The sequence below is a fragment of the Rhinolophus sinicus genome, chromosome 16 (assembly GCF_057876585.1).
Source record: "Rhinolophus sinicus isolate RSI-liver-muscle chromosome 16, RSI-T2T, whole genome shotgun sequence".
Taxonomy (NCBI): Eukaryota; Metazoa; Chordata; class Mammalia; order Chiroptera; family Rhinolophidae; genus Rhinolophus; species Rhinolophus sinicus.
The window spans coordinates 167,512,025-167,530,698 of record NC_142516.1 but is presented as its reverse complement, the minus strand read 5'-3'; the positions used below and the strand labels follow the sequence as shown (position 1 = coordinate 167,530,698).

Below are 18,674 nucleotides of genomic sequence, written 5' to 3'. Positions count from 1 at the left end.
TATATGGATCATTTTGTCATGCTCGAAAACTTCTTTGGGATGCTCTAAAAGCCCCATGGTAATAGCAGCATTATTGATCACAGCCAAGAGACAGAAAAAGAGAACACATAATGAATATATGTATTACAAAAACTTTTTGACCAAAGTCATAATTCCATAGGTACAAAGTAATTTTGGCCTCTATTTCATTTTCTTTTGCCTTATGTAACCAATAAAATAACAGGCAAGATAAAAAAAGTCAGTGTTGTTCATTTAAAAACTATTTTAAGGGAGCCGGACAGAATCATTTATTGTAGCCAAATTTTGTTTTTATGAATGAAACTGCATTAAGGAAGGAAAAAGAAAGAAAAAAAACTATCTAAAACATAGACAATTAGGAGAAACTCCAAGTAATCAAGTAGATTTTTACTGATTAAATTACTTTGGTTTCAATCGAGTTCAAATATTTGTGACTACAGAAAGCAGCATGCACCTCCTCGATACTTTTCAAACTTTAATAACTCACTGTTCCCCTAACTACATTAAGATCTCAACATAGGCAGAAGAAATCTCCCTTTGCAACACAGCTCAGAGAGGAAGCAATCTCTTCTATTTTCTAGGCTGATATTTACTTTGATCTTTTACAAACCCTTTCAGGTAACAATTTATATATAATAGAGTTTAAAGGATGCAGACTCCCTTGGGAATTGAAGATAGCCTTAGACATCATGTACAAATGCAGATAAACTGAAAACACAAGGGGGCTGTATATTGCTTGCCTTACTTGGTTTCACAGCAGTGTTTTAAAGTACAGGTAAGGAAATAAATCCTTCAATTTTGCTGTGATATTTGGAAAGAAGCTTAAAGCAGTTTAATAACTGGAGTAGGATTAAACCATACTTCTTAAAAAAAAAAAAAAAATCTAAGATGGCAAAAGGAAGTGTCTTTATGCAAACATCATTACTTCCCAATTACTTTTGGTTTTCTGAGAAATTTCTGTTGCTAATCCTCTCAGATGAACTGTTCAAATACACTTGACACCCTATTTACTGTTGTCCTCAAAGTGATTCTGAGGGTTCTTAACTGTGCTAGTAATTGGTTATGAACATTAGTAAGTGACACGTGTAAGATATACATGTTGGACATTTTGTTCTTCATAATTAAAAATGAAATCAGTGAGTAGTCTCAGTAGATGCAAAGGTTCTGGTACCTCATTGTCATAGGCCTATCTAGCCCATAGTAATAATTTACATATATTGAGCACGAAGGATACACAGGGAATTCAGAATGCCAAGTTTATGCTCTGCCCTTTTGTAAACAAGTATCATTATCATAAATACAAAATAATGTAGATTATCAATCAATAAAGCAAAATGTAATGAATTAGACTGACCTGATGAGTAATTAAATGACTGTAAATGAAGAGACCAAGGAGATATATCAGGCATCTAATTTGATTACTGCCATATATAAATAATCACTCCTCTAGCGTCCCTGTAATAGAAAGAAAACATTATTTGGAAAAATAAAAACGGTACTTCCTTAAATCATTTAGACTTGCTAAGACTTTTCTAGTTAAACAGCTGAAATTTCACTATCTTTACTCAAACCTTGACTTTATTCATAATCATAATCTATGCCAACTAAAATGTAGCCACAATTTTCAATTTCATATTTTTATTATAAAATTATTATAGATGATTGGAATGCAAATACAACCCATGAAAACATTATCTTTGCTTTAAGGCCTTGAGATTTTTTTAAAAATCTGTATGTTAGAGAAAAAAACAGGTTTAAAAAAACTTGGCAATAGTTCAACTACCAAAATACATCTGTAAAAACTGGAGAAAGGTGACAGAGGAAAGAAAATCAGTTATTTTAATTCCAAAACAACGTGAAAGATTGGCAGATCAACTTCTTTTTAGCTTTATCCTTCTCTACTAAAACTTTATATAATTCCCCTTGAGGCTTAAATTATACCGTGAATAAAAATTACCTTAAATTAAACATTTAAAATTGGCTAAAAAGTCAATTTTATGTCTTGTATATTTCACAATTAAAAAATAAAAATAAAGTGGTATGTAGAGGTTCTACTATTCATAAAATAAGGAAGGGGCAGTGTTCATCTTTGTAACTTACATATGATGCACTGATTTCAAAGTTAGATACAGTTATATGGAAACATAAGGATTTAACTCTACTTTTTGCTGTTTGAGAAGAATCAGGTTCTATTCATCTTTGAATTTCCATTATTTAGAAAAGCACTTTGCACAGTGTGAAAAGCTACAAATTTGTCAGATAAATGTTTTAAAAAATGGTTAAAATGGTAAATTTTATGTTACGTATATTTTACTACAATAAAAAAAATAAATCACCTGACTTGGTATCAAATGTCACTATCATTCACCTTGATTTCACTTCAGGTGAACCCATATATGAATTCTCATCTTCTGCAATTTGTGCTGGAATATATGGTTACATCAATTTTTAAATTTTCTAATAAGTCTAATCTTGTAGCCCTGGAAGGCCAAAAGGTAAGGGAAAAAGGGACCCATCAACGCACTAAGTTGATCAGCTCGTCCCATGAGGAAGTCATGTGGCCCTGAAACTTTTCAGGTCCTTTCCTGTGTGAACTGCCACCTAGAAATGTCAGGGGGCCTGACTGGTTTCTGACAGGAAATGGTGCCACTGAAGTGCAAATTCACACGGAGAAGCTGAAGGACTGGGGCTACATCAACAGCAGGACAGAAAGAATCAGCAAGTCAGATGGTGCTTTGCTTAAAATAAAACAGAATAAAGAAAAAAAAAAGAGAGAGCAAAGGGAAAAACATACAGAACTAATTTGACCTAAAATACAAAGTAACTGTGTATCAATAAACGTAAAGTATAACCTATGTTACAATTTACAGAGGAAATTGTGAAGAAATTTGAAGGCAATAAAAATTCAATGTATGTGCCTGTCCCTACTTCCACGTGTTTCTCCCTAATCTCATTCTTCTCATTTTTGTCTCTTTAGATACCACACGTTCCTTTTTTTTTCATCTAATTATACATTGCAAGGAAATTCCAATACCCATTTATGTCTATTCATCCTACATGCCTGTTTTGCCTTGGGAGGGGAGGGGTGTCATTAAATATTTACTAAGATCTGCCCTAAAAATTAGGTAAGAGAGAGCAAGTTAAGGAGATTTTGTATAGTTTTGCCTTAATAGTAAACTCAAGATAAAGATCCCCTAAGGCTATTTTTAAATGCCTGTAAAACCAAAACAGTGGTTTCCAATTCTACATTTAGTGACTAGGGCTTCAGATAGAAATGAGTTTAATGCAAATGTTACATTAAGTCAAATAATCTGTAATTGAATCTATAAGCCGGAAATACTTTTTAAAGGTTATTTTTTTAAGTTCTGAGACGTTAAAATTTTCCTATAAGTAGTTTCAACTGTGAGCATACAAATTCATCATACAAAAAGTCAACAAGTTGCATTAAGGAGTTTTTCTTTAAATTACTTCTAACAATGTATATTTTATTATGTTAATAATTGTACAACTAATCCCAGAAAATTACAAGACATGACAGTCTACTTCAATCAGAATCTAAATATATATCAACAAGTTCATTTCAGTCCCTCATAAAGAACTAACAAAAGGTGATATATCACTTAGTATCAATTAACTTAGCCAATTTAAAACAAATGCCTATTATATCCATTGCTAGAAAGTGATAAAAATGACCTTACTCAAACATTGCCTGTGGCAATACCAACTACTAGAACCCATCTGAAAGGCACTTCTGTTTCAAGAGTCAAAATAGTTGATAGTCTTTAACCCAGTAATAACATTCCTGAATTAATTCTAGGGAGGAAAAGAGAAGAAAAAAAAACTGTAAGTATAAAAAGCTCATTGAAACACCATTTGTAACCCTAAAACTAGAAACAATTCACAAGGAAATGGCCAATTTAATTATGGAAAAACTGTGTAATGGACTATTATGCTGGCATTATAAACTATATCTAAGAAATATGGGGAAAAGAACAATACTAAGTAAAAATGACCTTCAGATAAAAGAAGAATTAAGAAAATACATGAAAACATTTGTTGTATAAATGTGGTGTGGCAGTTTGAGTAAGGGGTATTTCCTATCTAAATCTGCATTACTGCTCTCATAATGCTTTTTTAAAAAAACAAGATACACCATATATTTTGTAAGTATGTTTCCTAACATTACTTTAAAATATTAATAAATAGATTTCAAATAGCTATAAATTTCAAAAGACTATAGATTTCAAAAGACTATAAAGATTAATACGGTCACTCATAGAATTTGTATTAGTATGACAAATAATACAATAAACACGGCTTTTATATGGAAAGTACTTCAAGATTTAAAATGTTCAATTAAGTCTTTATGTTAACAGGATTTTAAAAAGCATTTTGCTAGGTGCTGCAAAAAACTACAACGAGTAATTGTAAAAAGAGAAAAAGGAGCATCACATCATTATGTATTTCCCTTACATCATAAGAGAAAAATAAGGAAGAGCATTTTTTAACTTTTTTTTTAAATGGACGTATATTACATGACCAATTATAATAGTCTAGAGACATAACCAGCAATAATATATGACATATGAGAGTTTGCAATTGTCACTATTATTAATAGTTAACACTAGGGGGGTGGGAAATAGGCAAAAAAGAAATATAAGGGGGACTAAGAAATATAAACTGCCAGTTATAGAATAAATCACAGGGATATAAGGTACATCATAGGAAATATAGTCAAATAGTAATTATGGTGACAGACAGGTACTATAATTACCGTGGTGATCACTTTATAAGGTATATAAATGTATAATCACTATGTTGTACTCCTAAAATTAATATAACATTGTATGTCAACTATAATTTTAAAATAAATTTAAAAAATAGTTAACGTTCATTGAGTACTAATTTCCAGACACCTTGCCAGATGTTTTACATAGTTATCATTTCACAGTCAGTACAACACTATCAACTGGACAATTTCAGTAACTGCATTTTATAGATGAGCAAACTGAAGCTCAAGTCGGAAGCAACTTGTCCAAGGTTATATGGAGAACATCCAATCAATAATAAAAGGGGGAACTAGGACTCAAACCAAGCTCTGACCCTGTACTGCATACCTTCTCCAAAGACTAAAAATTAAACATTTATAAACCATACAAAACCAGCACTTTTATTTATATCTTTTAATATAATCCCACTAGATTTCTTTTCCTCAGCTGTTTCTATCTGTTGTGAAAATGGAACAATTCAACTATATGACAAGAAAATTCATCATGATTGGTCATCTATTTTCAACATATGGTTCCTATTAAATGTTTCTAACTAAATAAATATTTTTTCTTTAAGATCATATATAGGCATGTTTCGTGATCATTTTACTCTTTAGGTCAGACTTAGCTAGGACCAATTGGCCAGAATGTACTGGATCAGATATGCTTTCACTTTTTTCTTTGATGTCTAAGTCACTTGTGATTTCTAAGGTAAGTATTGCGGACCCGAAAAGAAAGACTCATTTTGTGAACCCCGAGAAGGAATCTATCTGCTGAGATGGACCCTCCTCCTCTATGGTCAACTGAGGGCCCAAATTTTATAAATGAAAGCCTAGCGGCCATTTGCCAATAGGCACCCTTTAAGTATACTGTATCCCTGGAAGAACTTCAGACTGAACTCCTGGCTTCGCGCACTATGCTCCACTTGTTTGCGCCACCTCAGTCAGCCACTGATGGAAAATCCTGGTTTGTCTTTCCACCAGTGGACTGAGACCTGACCCATCCAATCAGAACTACACAATTTGGATACCTCATTTACATAAAATGAATCTAATTGAGAACCCAGACGGGAATTTTGGCTGTAAAAGGCGGCCTCCTCTTTGTCTCAGTGGAATACAATTTAAATTGCTACGAATCTCTGTCTCCTGCGCTGCAGCTTCTTTTGCTCAAATAAATGCTTCTAATTCCTTATTAACAGTCAAAAATTAATTTTGGTTTACAGTATTTCGGAAAGTGTATTTATAGGTTTGGGCATCTAGGGCACCCAGTATCACTTTTATCATTTGTTCTCGCTTGTTTTTCTAAGCATGTCTTCCTCTACATATCGGGTAAGTCTCGGGCCCTAGGAAGAGTCTTGCATTCTAACCATCTCCTGAGCAGTTAACTCCTTTCCTAAATAAAATGTTTGGTTCCCTATCAGTTAAGTTCTGTAACATAATCTCCTAAGAGCATTGCTTATCAAATCTTACCTCTAGACCATGGTGAAGTGCAGAACCAGGGCCAAGTGAAAAGCAGTGGGAAGAGAAGTGTGGGAAGGAAAGAGTGGCTGCTGCAGGTAGAACCTAAAATTCACCTACAAATGGGTCTACGTTATATGAAATTCTGTATTTCATTATAAATAAATGTGAATTTTCTCCGTAGAACTCCACAGTATATCTTCTTATATTACACTTCAAATGCTTTAAGTGATTATTTGTCTTGAATTACCTGAGTAAATAGAGGGCCAAGCATAACAGAATACCTGCCATACCTGCCGAGAGAGTCAATTCAGGGACTAGAATGAAGCAGAGCCAGGGCTGAGAAGTGGAAGAGCGGGGCAGGCTTTGCTTTATCCAGTATGGTAGAGGGCTTACCGTCAAACAGGAAGCAGAAGAGAAGGTTACCAACAATAGAGTCCAATGACGATGGAAGAGCAACCTCTTGGATAAAGCATACGAGTCAGAAAAGAAGCCACCGGAGAAGAGCTAGGAGGAGTGGACAGCGCTCTGTCCAGCACCATGTGATTTCTCTCCTATGTTACTACTTGTCTGTTCTCCTACCTGAATCAGATCGTATCTTTTCCTGTATCAACCTCCAGTCCAGTGAAATACCAATTCCCTTCACAAGCAGAGGATATGTCACCCTATCTTAAGATGGGCCTTAACAAACTTTTAAATATCTACTTGAGGAAAAGCCAAAAAAATCTAAACAGCTCCACTGTTCCAGAGCAAAGCTTGACTGTCATTTGCTTACCCTCTCTGACTCTGGCCCACTTCCAGTCAATATAACTAAAAGAGAAAATAGCTGTATTCTACAGATAATATTCAAGTCACTTATCATCACATCTTAGAAGCTTATGGCAGACCATAAAGAATACATTTATATGTTAATGAAAACCACAAAAGTAGCATTCTTCCATAGCACCGTGTCTTTTTTATCGAAGGGTAACATTTAAACTAACACAGTGTTGAAGAGTTTGCAGGATTTATCTCATAAAAATCACAAGTTTGGATATAGGTTCTCTTGCTGTACCACTTTACAAAAGAGGAAATTGTAACGTGCAGGTAAAGATCTTGCCTAATATCACAGAGATGAAATCAAGTGATTAAGGTAGGACTCAACTACAATCTCTCCAATTCCAATCTGAATTTTGAACCACTACACTACACTGTAAATTGTTCAAATCTACTTTCTACCCTTTTTAATATACGAAAGGCACTATATTTAATAAAAAGGAGGAGAAGGTAGAGGAGAAGGAAAAGGAAGAAAACAACTGAGTACCAATATATAAAAGGGATTATGCTACATATCCTGGAACTACAAAGATTAAGAAAACAGTCCCGGTCTTGATGGGTTCATAGGCTCCAACAATTCACCATTCCTTCTAGATGGAAACCCTCCTTCGTCCACCAATCCCCACCTTTATGCTCTTTCAAAATTCTTGCTTGGTTTCTCCATTACAGCTTCCTTAACTAATTCTCCATATTTACCCAATCAATCTAGCAATGCTATTGTACTTGATATTGCATGTGATTTAAATTTCATTCCTGTAATTTCTGTTGTTTGAATGGCTCATGCATTAAATTTACATTCAAGAAATACAGACATGGTGTCTTCTGCTTTGTTCTAAATGACCAATTGTAGCAACAATACACTGTATATTAAGTATCAAGTAGAGTACACAATCCAGTTTGATAAGGGAGAATCTCAGATACAGAGAAATGGATTAACCTTAATTCTACTTTTATGAGAAATTATCGTCATAAGTCTCTTTTATTTTGAGGATGTGTATGTTACTGATAATCTCATTTTTGTGTAAGGCACAAAAGTGTTCATTACTAATAAAAATAATCAACTTGATTTAAATCATTACTATGAAAGAGATGTTATCTTTTACCAAATCAAAATTTATGACTTTCTATACACACACACACACCCTTAATATGCTACCTGTGAAGTCACAGATAACTTTCTTTCTCCTATAAAGAGTACATTATAAAAGAATAAAATAACAAAATGGTTAATATCAGTAGAATATAAACATATTACTTAATATTTTATGTATTTTTTTATAGTCACACCAAAGATCAAGTGACATTTAGGTTATTTAACAAAGTGAACTAAAATATGGATACGGTCACTGACGAAAACAATATTTAATTTGCCAGATTAAGGGATTTAAATATGTTCTACAATGCTGTAATACAAGATTAGAAAGCTTTTTTTTAAAGCATTTCAAAGATTAAATTAATTAACTGGTAATTCACTATTCCACATGATCCACTCCCAGCAAGTACAAATCTTCTACAAAACAAGTGTGTGCTTTACATTTTCATTCAGTTATTCATATATATTTCAACAGATAAAAATAGGGTACTTTAAATATTGGACTAAGTGATGCAATTTCATCTTTTTATTCATAATATTTTTAGGCAAGTAGTTAGGAATGATCCCCTTTGGGAATCATTACAGAAGAAACCTTTTTACTGAGGTGGAAAGTCAAACGAAATGATGTCCAAAGCCTCATCCAAACCAGAATTTCTTAATTAAGAACTCTGTTCACAAGTGTGCAGAGCCCCAATCAGACTGATCAGCTTCATTATTTTTCACATAAAATCCACTGAATACTCTTAATATGTTATCAAAATACAATTTGAAAATTGAAAATAAAATGCTATGATGTATAACAGATACTTTCAGAATCTGTTAAGCATAGACTCCTTTTTTTTCTTTTTTTAGTTTCAGGTGTACAAAACAATGTTAATAGTTAGACATTTACACCCCTCACAAAGTGATAACACTCCTCCCCCAAACTACTACCCCTCTGACATCGTATATAGCTGTTACAATACCATTCACTACATGCCCTAAGCTGTACTCCCCATCCCGTGTATATATATATATGTATGTGTGTGTGTGTATATATATATACACACACATATATATATATATATACATATATATATATATATATATATTAAATTATAGTTGACATTCATTATTATTCAGCTTCAGGTGTACACTGCAGTGATCAGACTCTTGATTACAGGACTTTTCTTAATATTCTGTAAAACTGCAGAGAAACTTTTGGAAAACAAATATAACTAACCTTCATAGAAGGCCTTGGAAAAAAATTTTTTTTTAATTTATCTGCATCATTTTCTATAGAAATGCTTCACTATGGAAGCTCTCTAAAATCTCACCTTAACTCTCACTGCTCCTGAATGACCAGTACTAAATTGTCGGCTCCCATTCTGCTTATTCTTACTTCTGCCACTTGCTAGCCACGACCTACACAGGGTTCCGTGTCAACTCAATGCTTACTTTCTCCACATACCATCCCGATAACACATGAGTATTATTCAACCTTATCCATCTCATATATAACCCTACCCTCATGACTCAGACCTAATTCTATTATTTTCTTCTGTAGTTTACAATACTTACTATGTTTTCTTCTGAAGTTTACAATTTACCACCTGATTACATATACTATCTCAAGTATGGACTACCTATTTCTTAAGTTTTGTTTCCACAACTAGATTGTTAATTTTGCAGTTTACATTCTTCTTTATTCCTCAAAATTCTTGGAATTCAGTAACTACTTAATGGCTTATTGATAAAAATAAAATTGCCTTGATATGGACTTTTTTTTAATTTTCAAAAGAAGTATTTACATTTTAAACTGATATGTGTGTTTAATGTTCAATTGTTTTTATTCTTTAAACTCATTTTTTGGTATCTTCCCTCAAACGTACCTCAGAAAACATTATTTACTGATTCCTAATATGTAACCTTGTGGGTATTATCAAAAATCTCAACTATACATGCTAATCATTCATAAATTTTTCTTCACTTCTTGAAGTTAAACTTGACACACACTGCATATAAATTAAAACTAGTGCTATCCGCCCTTCTAAAAATCACTCTTTATTGTTTAATATAAACATATAAAAATAGTTTTTTTCTAATTAGAAAAGTATCACATACGTACTCCAAAACCCTCAGATAATGTCTAAAAGTATAACAGAAAAATTAAAATCACTGGAAATACTAGTAGCAAAATAGTAAATATAAGCATCATTACGATACTTGGCCTATGCCCTTTCATATATGCCTACACAAGAACACATTTCTAAAAGCTGCTCACTAAATCCTGCCTGGCTCCACACTTCCTACTGGTGTGACCTGGAGCTATGTGCCTCCTGGTAATTTTGTTTACTAATCTGCAAAATGGGGCTAATCATAGTTACTCTAAGGAATATTGTGATCATTAAACGAAATAATCAATGTGAAGAACGTAGCAAAAGTCTCTAACATAAAGCAAATTTTCAATGTTACTATCTATCCTTGACATAAATGCCATTTTGTAATCTGCTTCCTTCAGTTGGAAATAGCTCATAGACAAACGTCCCTAACAATAAATTCAGAATATTTTGTTTTTAAGTAAAGCCTAGTGTTCCTTATATCAACATACCATATTTATTCAACTAGTATTATTTTTGCTGGGCATTTTGATCGCTTCACAATATTTAATAACAATATTCTGTTGTACATAACTGTCACCAAATCTTTTTACATATTCATAATTACATTTTTGGAATACATTTCTAGAAGTAAAATGTCTGACCCAAAGGGTACTTCCATTTCAAATGTTGATACAGTCTTTCACAGAAAAGTACAAGGTTACACATGCTTCCTCCGTGCTTATATAGTATGCATATGTACCATAGCCTCCCCAGCATTTGGTATGGCCAACTTTTTAATCTTACCCAATCTGAAAGCAGAAAACCTGATTCTACTTTGTACTTCCTGCACTACCAGGGAGATGAAACATGAAGTCATCACTCTACTGGCTTTGTCTTCTTTTGTGAAATCATTCTTCAAATCTTTTCACATCTTTACTGCGGAGGCAGCAGCCTTCTTTTCTGATTTAGAGGTCTCTTCCTTAAAAATATTACATTTTCACTGTCATACATTGCAAATAGTTTGGGGGGTTTTTTCCAGCTTATGGTTTGGTGTTCAAATTTACACAATTTTTATTATAGGGATGTATTTAATTTTTCAGTCAAGCATGTCAATCTATTTCCAATTTATGATTTCTGGATCTGGTGTCACTCTTTAGAAATTTCTTCTCCATACAGATTGATGAAAGTATTCGTCTAAATCTTATTTTAGTATCTTTGGTATATTACTCTGATTCAGTTTTTATGAAGCAAAGCATTAGGGAGATGTATTTGAAATCTTCGAGTATTACTTTTGAAAATATCTCAGGTTGAACAGAGCATAATTCCTAGGCAAACCACTGTATTAAGGGTAATATAGAAGAGGCTTTATCTAAGCTTCCAGAGTAGAATAGTATAAAAAGGCACATCACATACACGGGCTTGATATTTTTAGCAATTAATTTTTATCCCAATCTATATACCTCTGCTGTGCTTTCCAGGCCACTTTATCCCACAGCTTACTTCACATCTGTACTCAAATATTACTTCTTCAGGGAAAATGGCCTCATGAGGTCCCTGTTAGAAAGCACTCAGGATTTTCCCCTGTATTCTATAGCAGATCTCAGGTGGAAGTGATATATTTATTTATATTCATTTGATTCCTGGACCCATGGCAGAGACAATGACAATTTTTGATCCTCAATGCAGTAGCTGACTTACAAATAGGCGCTCCAAGGAGGGAGGGAAGGTCCTGGGATAGCTTTTTGTTTGTTTGCTTGCATTTGTTTGTTTTTCTTTGAATAAATAAAGTCAGATTGAAGCCAAACAAAAAGCTAGTAAATAGTTCTTTTTTTGGAAGTAATCGACCTTTCCCTCACACATTGTTAGAAAAGCTGAAGAGGATCAGAATCATTTAAAAAATGTATTTCTGATGGGTTAAAATGTGAATACATATTTCATCCTAAAGTGATCTGAATTGTGTTATTCCTGTATCATTTCATTCTCTTAAAAATAAATAATCAGCACCCTTTCAGGTGCTCTTCAGTTTTCAATTGTACACAAAAGAAATAAAAAACATTTGATTTCTAAGACTGGTAATCAAACAGCCTTAACTCAAATCTGTATAGAGTTTTGCAGTTCATACAGCTTTTTTAAATAAATATTTTATTTAGTATTCACAAGTTCACTGTAGGACCAGGATTTTATACTCAGGGAAGGAATCAACCTGAATTAACAAATCGAGTAAGTGTTAGGACTTGAACCTAGGACACCTGCCCCCACCCCAAATCCAGGGCCACCCCAACACACAGCTGAATGCCCACCTCCTGCCTCTCTGAATGATTCCTTTTTCAATGCCCAAAATTCCTCAACTTCTTACGAACCAATTCAAAATGCATGTGCTTTACGTCGTCATAGGCCGCATTCAGACCACTTTTATCATGTTAACAGTGTATTCTCAGTCCTTAAATATTCCAGGGCCTATTATTTTTAATTACTGGTAAATCGCTTTCCCCACCTTGTAGATAAATCCTCTGAATGGTTACTTCTTCAAAGATGAAAGCCTTTTGCAACTTCCCACAGTGCCTAATGTACGAATTAAAAATTGACTGCTAATGAACTGGAGCAGGGAGGCAATGTTCCAAAAAATGAAAAACAAGCTATTTTTAAAGGCCTTGCCTGACTCTAGCCCAGACGCGGTGTCCCCGCGCCCACCTGCAGGTTCCCAGATCCGCTCAAAGTACACACATGAACACGCCCAACGGGGACACAGTGTTCTCGAGATAGGCTGGAGGTTTTTAAAAAAACTGAGGAGGTGGCAATATTTTTCTATCCCAAGGCCTGGGGAGTGTCCCCTGGAGGCTTTTCTTTACAAAACAGGTTTTTTTCCTGCTGGCTTCGGCACAGCAGGAGCTCCAGGGTGGGGGCAAGAGGAGGCAAGGAAGGAAGAAAACTGAGAAGCAGTATCAGCAGGAGAAGGTCCTTTCACTCCCAATGATGAAATTCCCAAGAAACTTCCATTACTTTATCTTACAGCATAAAATGGGAAAGGAGAAGTAGGTGAGGGAAGAGGGAGACAAGATACCTTCTATTCCACGCCCTGACAGGTCTTGTATTGATGAATTTATAGCCCAAGTGTCAACTCTGCCATGCTGTCTATTTTTACCTTTGTGATAAAGAGTAAAGATGTTTGTTCTTAAAACTCCATACCATGTCCTAAAGGAAACACTTGTATAGGCACCTGCTTTTTTCCCCCTCTATACCAAAAGTTTCCTCCTTGCTTGTATAAACACGGTGGCTATCTCTTCCACCCAGCCTGCTGTATTCACCCTAAGTGACGGATTCCCTTTCACACATCCACAGTCACACATTTAAACAGCCTAAGCCTGCTGCATGCATCCATCTACACAGACTCAATTACACACAAGACAGCCGTACTCACACCAATTAAAACCCACTCGACACACCAATTCATCGCACATGAGATTGCATATCCATTTTTTTACTCTTAAGACAATTTTCTCAGCTGCACCAGTCAATGTTGAACAATGTGGGTCTCCATTTTTAGCATTCTATTTACGTCTTGCAACCTCATACATTTTCTGGATAAGATGAATATATCGTGTGGTCTGAAAGTTCCAATTAATGAGAGTGGACTCCCATTATGATAATGTTGCCAATTTATAACTTCACGGAAATCCCCTTTAAGATAACGTTTCTTTAAAACAGAAAATGGGTAAACTGGTCATGGGTGAGGGATGACCTATAGACTGAGAAATAGGAATGCTATCTCTTTTCTTCAACAGCAACATAATTTATTTACAAGCCATGGTTAATGCATAAGTAAATGCAAAGCACTACGTCATCACTATTAAAAACCTGTTGAGGAGGCCCAGGGAAGCCTTGTGGGGATGGATGGGACCACTCCACACCTTGACGCTGGTAGTGGTTACATGAATCTACACATATGACAAAACTGCACAGAACCAGACACACAAGCACACACAAATGAGTGCATGTAACAGTAGTGAAATCTGAAGAAGCTCTGCAGACTGTTCCAATGCCTTGGTTTTGACCGTGTACTACAGTCATGGAAGATGTTTAAAAAAAAAAGGACGTTCACCACTGGGGGAAACAGGGTGAAGGGATACAGGGATACAAGACCTCCCTGTATTTGGGGGTGTGGAGGGTAGATTTCCTATGAATCTGTAATTATTTAAAAATATATGTTTCAAAAAGAAAACCTGCCAGCTGTAGACACTGTTTTCTACACATACATAAAGCTCATAGTACTGCCTGGCATTGCTCTGCATGCTGGGACATAAAATGATTCAGTCTTTGATCCTGAGGAAGCCACAGTCTAGTCGCCCACCGCAAAAGCAGTCTGTGGAGGGAAGAGAAGGTAAATTCGGACTTTATGTGGAGAAGACGGAGAACGATGGTCTGCGTTGTTCCCTGTCACGCTAACTTTACATGAAGTTGATTTCTAATCACCATTCCATCCACAAAATCAATGATTATGTATGACTAATATAATATGGTCATGTCAACCCCAAAGTTTACATCCTTAAAAATCTCAACCCCGGAGAGGTTTTGCTGAAGATATTTCTAATTTAAGGGCAAAGAAATGTTCAGTTGACATAAGCTGACTTCTGTCAAGAAAGAGGATCACAGTGTTTTACATAAAAAAACTCAGTTTCTTTTGAATTATTTTTTGAGGTATGTCTTGGAAATGCTATTAAAACTACTGAAGGTACATTTACAGCTTTCTCTAAAACATGTAAAACTAAGGGATGATAACCTCCCAGAGGGGGGAAATAGTCTGCACTATTAGAATTTAAAGATCCAAAACTAACAAAAGAACAGTAACCTGGAATAGAAGTTACTATTTTTCAAAATACAGCTATAGATTCACTTTGCATGTGTTGTACTTTCCTGGAAAAATTTTGTAAAAGTAACAATTTCATTTTATAATAATATGATCTTTTATTTAACAAATATTTTCTCCTTGATTATGCTTAAGTTCCAATTAATAATATCACAATACTTTAATTTTAATTTATCAGTATCTCTCCAAAATTGGCTTAATGAGATCTTCGGATTCCTGCATATTTCTACTATTGTGTCTGGAAAATGCTGCACCGGAAAACATAATTCTGTAAAAAAAAAAAAAAAAAGAAAAAGAAATAATGCCATTACTGTGCTTTGGTCTTATTAAAGATGTATTACAAAAATATGCTTCTGGAAATGATAAAATACAAAATAAATGATTAGCATTATGTTTCAAAATGTAATACAATTAAGATAAAGATGGAAATTCTACGTACATCTTCAGCCTCAGCTTAGATGATCACTAGAATCAGGCAAAAGTGGCGACGCTGACGCTGACGCTGACTCCACAAAACCGCTGATTTACACAGCACCACCCTGTCAGGCCCCAAACCTTCACAGGTAACCTATTGGCCCCAGATTCAATGTAAAATAATGCCTTACAGTTTTCAATGTGCAAAGAATGTACTGTGGCCTGCTCATAAACCACTCAGGAGAGTAAATCCTAAGAGTTCTCATCACAAGGAAAAAACATTTTTTCTTTTCTTTTTTTGCTCTTTTTATTGTACTTATATGAGATGCTGAATGCTAACTAAACTTTTAGCAGTTATCATTTCACAATATAGGTAAGTCAAACCATCATGCTGTACACTTGAAACTTCTACAGTGATATATGTCAATTATATTTCAATAAAACTAGAAAAGGGGGATGTTCAGCAAAATTAATATGATTTACTCTTACGGAATTTTTGTTTTCTTGTTAAATAAAATATAATTGGCCTAAAAAAATTATCAAGAGACAGCTCTAAATAAATGACTACAGACAGCAAGTTATGAAATTGAAAATGTTTTTAATTTTAAAGATGTCATTTAACTCCAAAAAATGTCATATTGATTCAATGCAATCCCAATAGGAATCCAAAGGTTATCTATCTATTTGTTTTGTGGAATTTTGTAAGTTGATCTAAAATATATTCATAAATATAAAAGGCCAATAAAAAAACTTTTCCTTGCGGGGGTGGGGGGCACACCTCATCAGGTGACAGATGTAAAAAATTGGGTATGATGTTAAACATTCTGGTCGACAAAGAATTCCAACTACAGATATCACATATTAAAATATATAAATGGTAAATCAGACATACAAGTTCCTTAATTCAAATTTTCCCTAATAAACAGCCATTAGAATATCATGTCTCTGAAAAGTTAATCTGTCACAGGCTGTGGGAACAACTCATCATCACTTCACTTCCATTTCTTGGAGTCTGCCATGTACCAGGCGTAGTGCCAAGTATTAAAAATTCAACAGTCATCCAAAGCAGACAGGATTCATGCCATCACAGAGAGTATCTACAAGGAAGAGAGAAAGGTGTGTTCCATGACACCTGTGTACGGAATACAGGACTGTGCAATACAGACCACCCACCATTTCCGCAAAATAATTGACACCTGGGTGGACGCGCTGAACACCCGCAGCCCTGGACTGGGACACAGAATTCCAGAGACCTCGGGAGCCTTCATTAAGCCGAGAACACTTTCAAGAATGAAATGGACTTCAGTACTATAAACTCAGTGCCACGGTGCCTACAACTCCTCTCCCTTATTTTCGAACCACTTAAGACTGAATAACAAAAAAATAAATAAAAAGACTGAATAAGAGGCGCTTAGAATACCTCATTTTAGACACAATGCATGTACTACATAACAAAGCTATCATACTTAATAGGCATTTTGTCCACAATTCCTCTGGGGAGTGGTCTCCACTCCTTAAACACACACCACATATACAGTATTATAGTACAACCCAGGTTTTCAATAGCTGAGATACTCAAAAATGTCTGTACTGAGTACCACGAGAAGCCTTGTCTCAGCAAAGGAGGCTAGAATGAAAGCCAGCTCTTCTGGTTTCCATCCACAACATCCGGTACCTCTCCAAAGGCTCCTTGAGTTAGGAGCAGGATATCATCCTTGACCCCTCCTCCTCCACCCAGACTCTTCCCATGCTATTAGCTGCTAAGTCCTATGGGTTCTGAGAATGACTCTTAAATGGAGACCTTCTTTTCCATTCGCACTGCCACAATTGTCTAGGTATTAAATAGAATTCACACTATAACCCCAAATCACATCTGAAAATGATTCCCCACCATGCACACATCTTACCCACACTCAGCTACTGTGCACAACTTGCCTCCTTAGCACCTTTGCTCACTCACTCGCATCGTTCCTTTCACCTCAAAAATCTAACAGAAATCCCATCTTCACAACTTAGCTCTAAAACAACTTCCTCAAATAAATTATGTCCTACTTATGTAACATCTCTAAACCCCTACAATATCTTGGGCCATTCATATGCCTTACAGTGTATTCACGTAAGTCTTTACTATGGAAGTACTTACAGAAGGATAAGACTTGCGCCGTCCCACTCAGTTCAAGGATGTGTCTTATTTGTCCTTTTTGTGAGTACTATACCTCAGATGGGACACTATACACAGGAGATAATTAATAAATACTTATCAAATGGAACTGACGAACATTCATGTTAAAATACTGATATTCTCAAATACAACAAGAATGGTGTCAACGGGGCTAAAATTTTGGTAAGTAGGAGGACAGAAACTTTAATATTTCAACGGAGTGCGTAACTGTTATTTTCTAAAACTCATTATCAAAATTACCAACATCCACAGGTCAATTGCATGAAAATAGAAAACAAAATCAAAGATACAGCAATGAAATTTTCCCATATCGCTGACTTAACACTTACGCAGACACACATACATGTATACACATACATGCATACATACACACACACACACAGAACCAAAAGGAAGGCCCTCAGGGCAGGACAGTAAAGTTTTTACAGCAGTCCTTTAAGTCAGAATGTCTTGGTCCAGTCTTGCCTCCACAATTGTAACTGTGTGCATGGATGCAAGGTATATAAATTCTGTACACCTTAACTTCCTCTACCACACAATAAGGATTATGACACTGTATAATACCTCCTTCCTATAAAACATGTATCCACTAAATAAGTGCTATATAAGTGTTTAGCAGTACTGTTTTCTGTAATGTATATGGTTTCTTCCTAACTTAATTAAGTATTTAGAATGAGATTATCTACTAATTCTTAATAGATAAGACCTCAAGTGCAATTAGCAGCATGAGGACTCAATCCTGAAAACAGATCTGACCTGGGAACATCTCCCCCTGCCAGGCACTATTCCATGTTTTCACTGTAACATCAAAAGGTGAGAGGTTCCCAAAGACATCTAAACAGCAGCAAAGCCAGAACAGCTCTGTTTTGATTCTGCTGTGTTCAACACTGTCGCAGTTAGGGCTATGAAAATCCCAGTTACAGTCTGAGTTTGAATTGACTGAAAGACTTAATGGATTGCTGAGTCTTAACATCAATTAA

The 18,674-nt window shown here is 35.0% G+C and overlaps 1 protein-coding gene across 16 annotated transcripts in view; it reads right to left on the bottom strand.

Annotated features, from left to right (window-relative positions):
• The window catches only part of KLF12 (KLF transcription factor 12), a 511,676-nt gene that overhangs the window by 302,837 nt on the left and 190,165 nt on the right, over nt 1-18,674 (bottom strand). For 8 of the 16 annotated variants that reach the window (XM_074329360.2, XM_074329369.2, XM_074329363.2 and 5 more), the window contains one exon: nt 1,373-1,473. The exons of 7 other annotated variants lie outside the window; for them this stretch is intronic. The gene's annotated coding sequence lies outside the window, so the exon portion shown is untranslated. Of the gene's footprint in view, nt 1-1,372; nt 1,474-3,716; nt 3,736-18,674 lie in introns of those variants that run through there. One more of the 16 variants, XM_074329361.2, reaches the window with a different exon arrangement.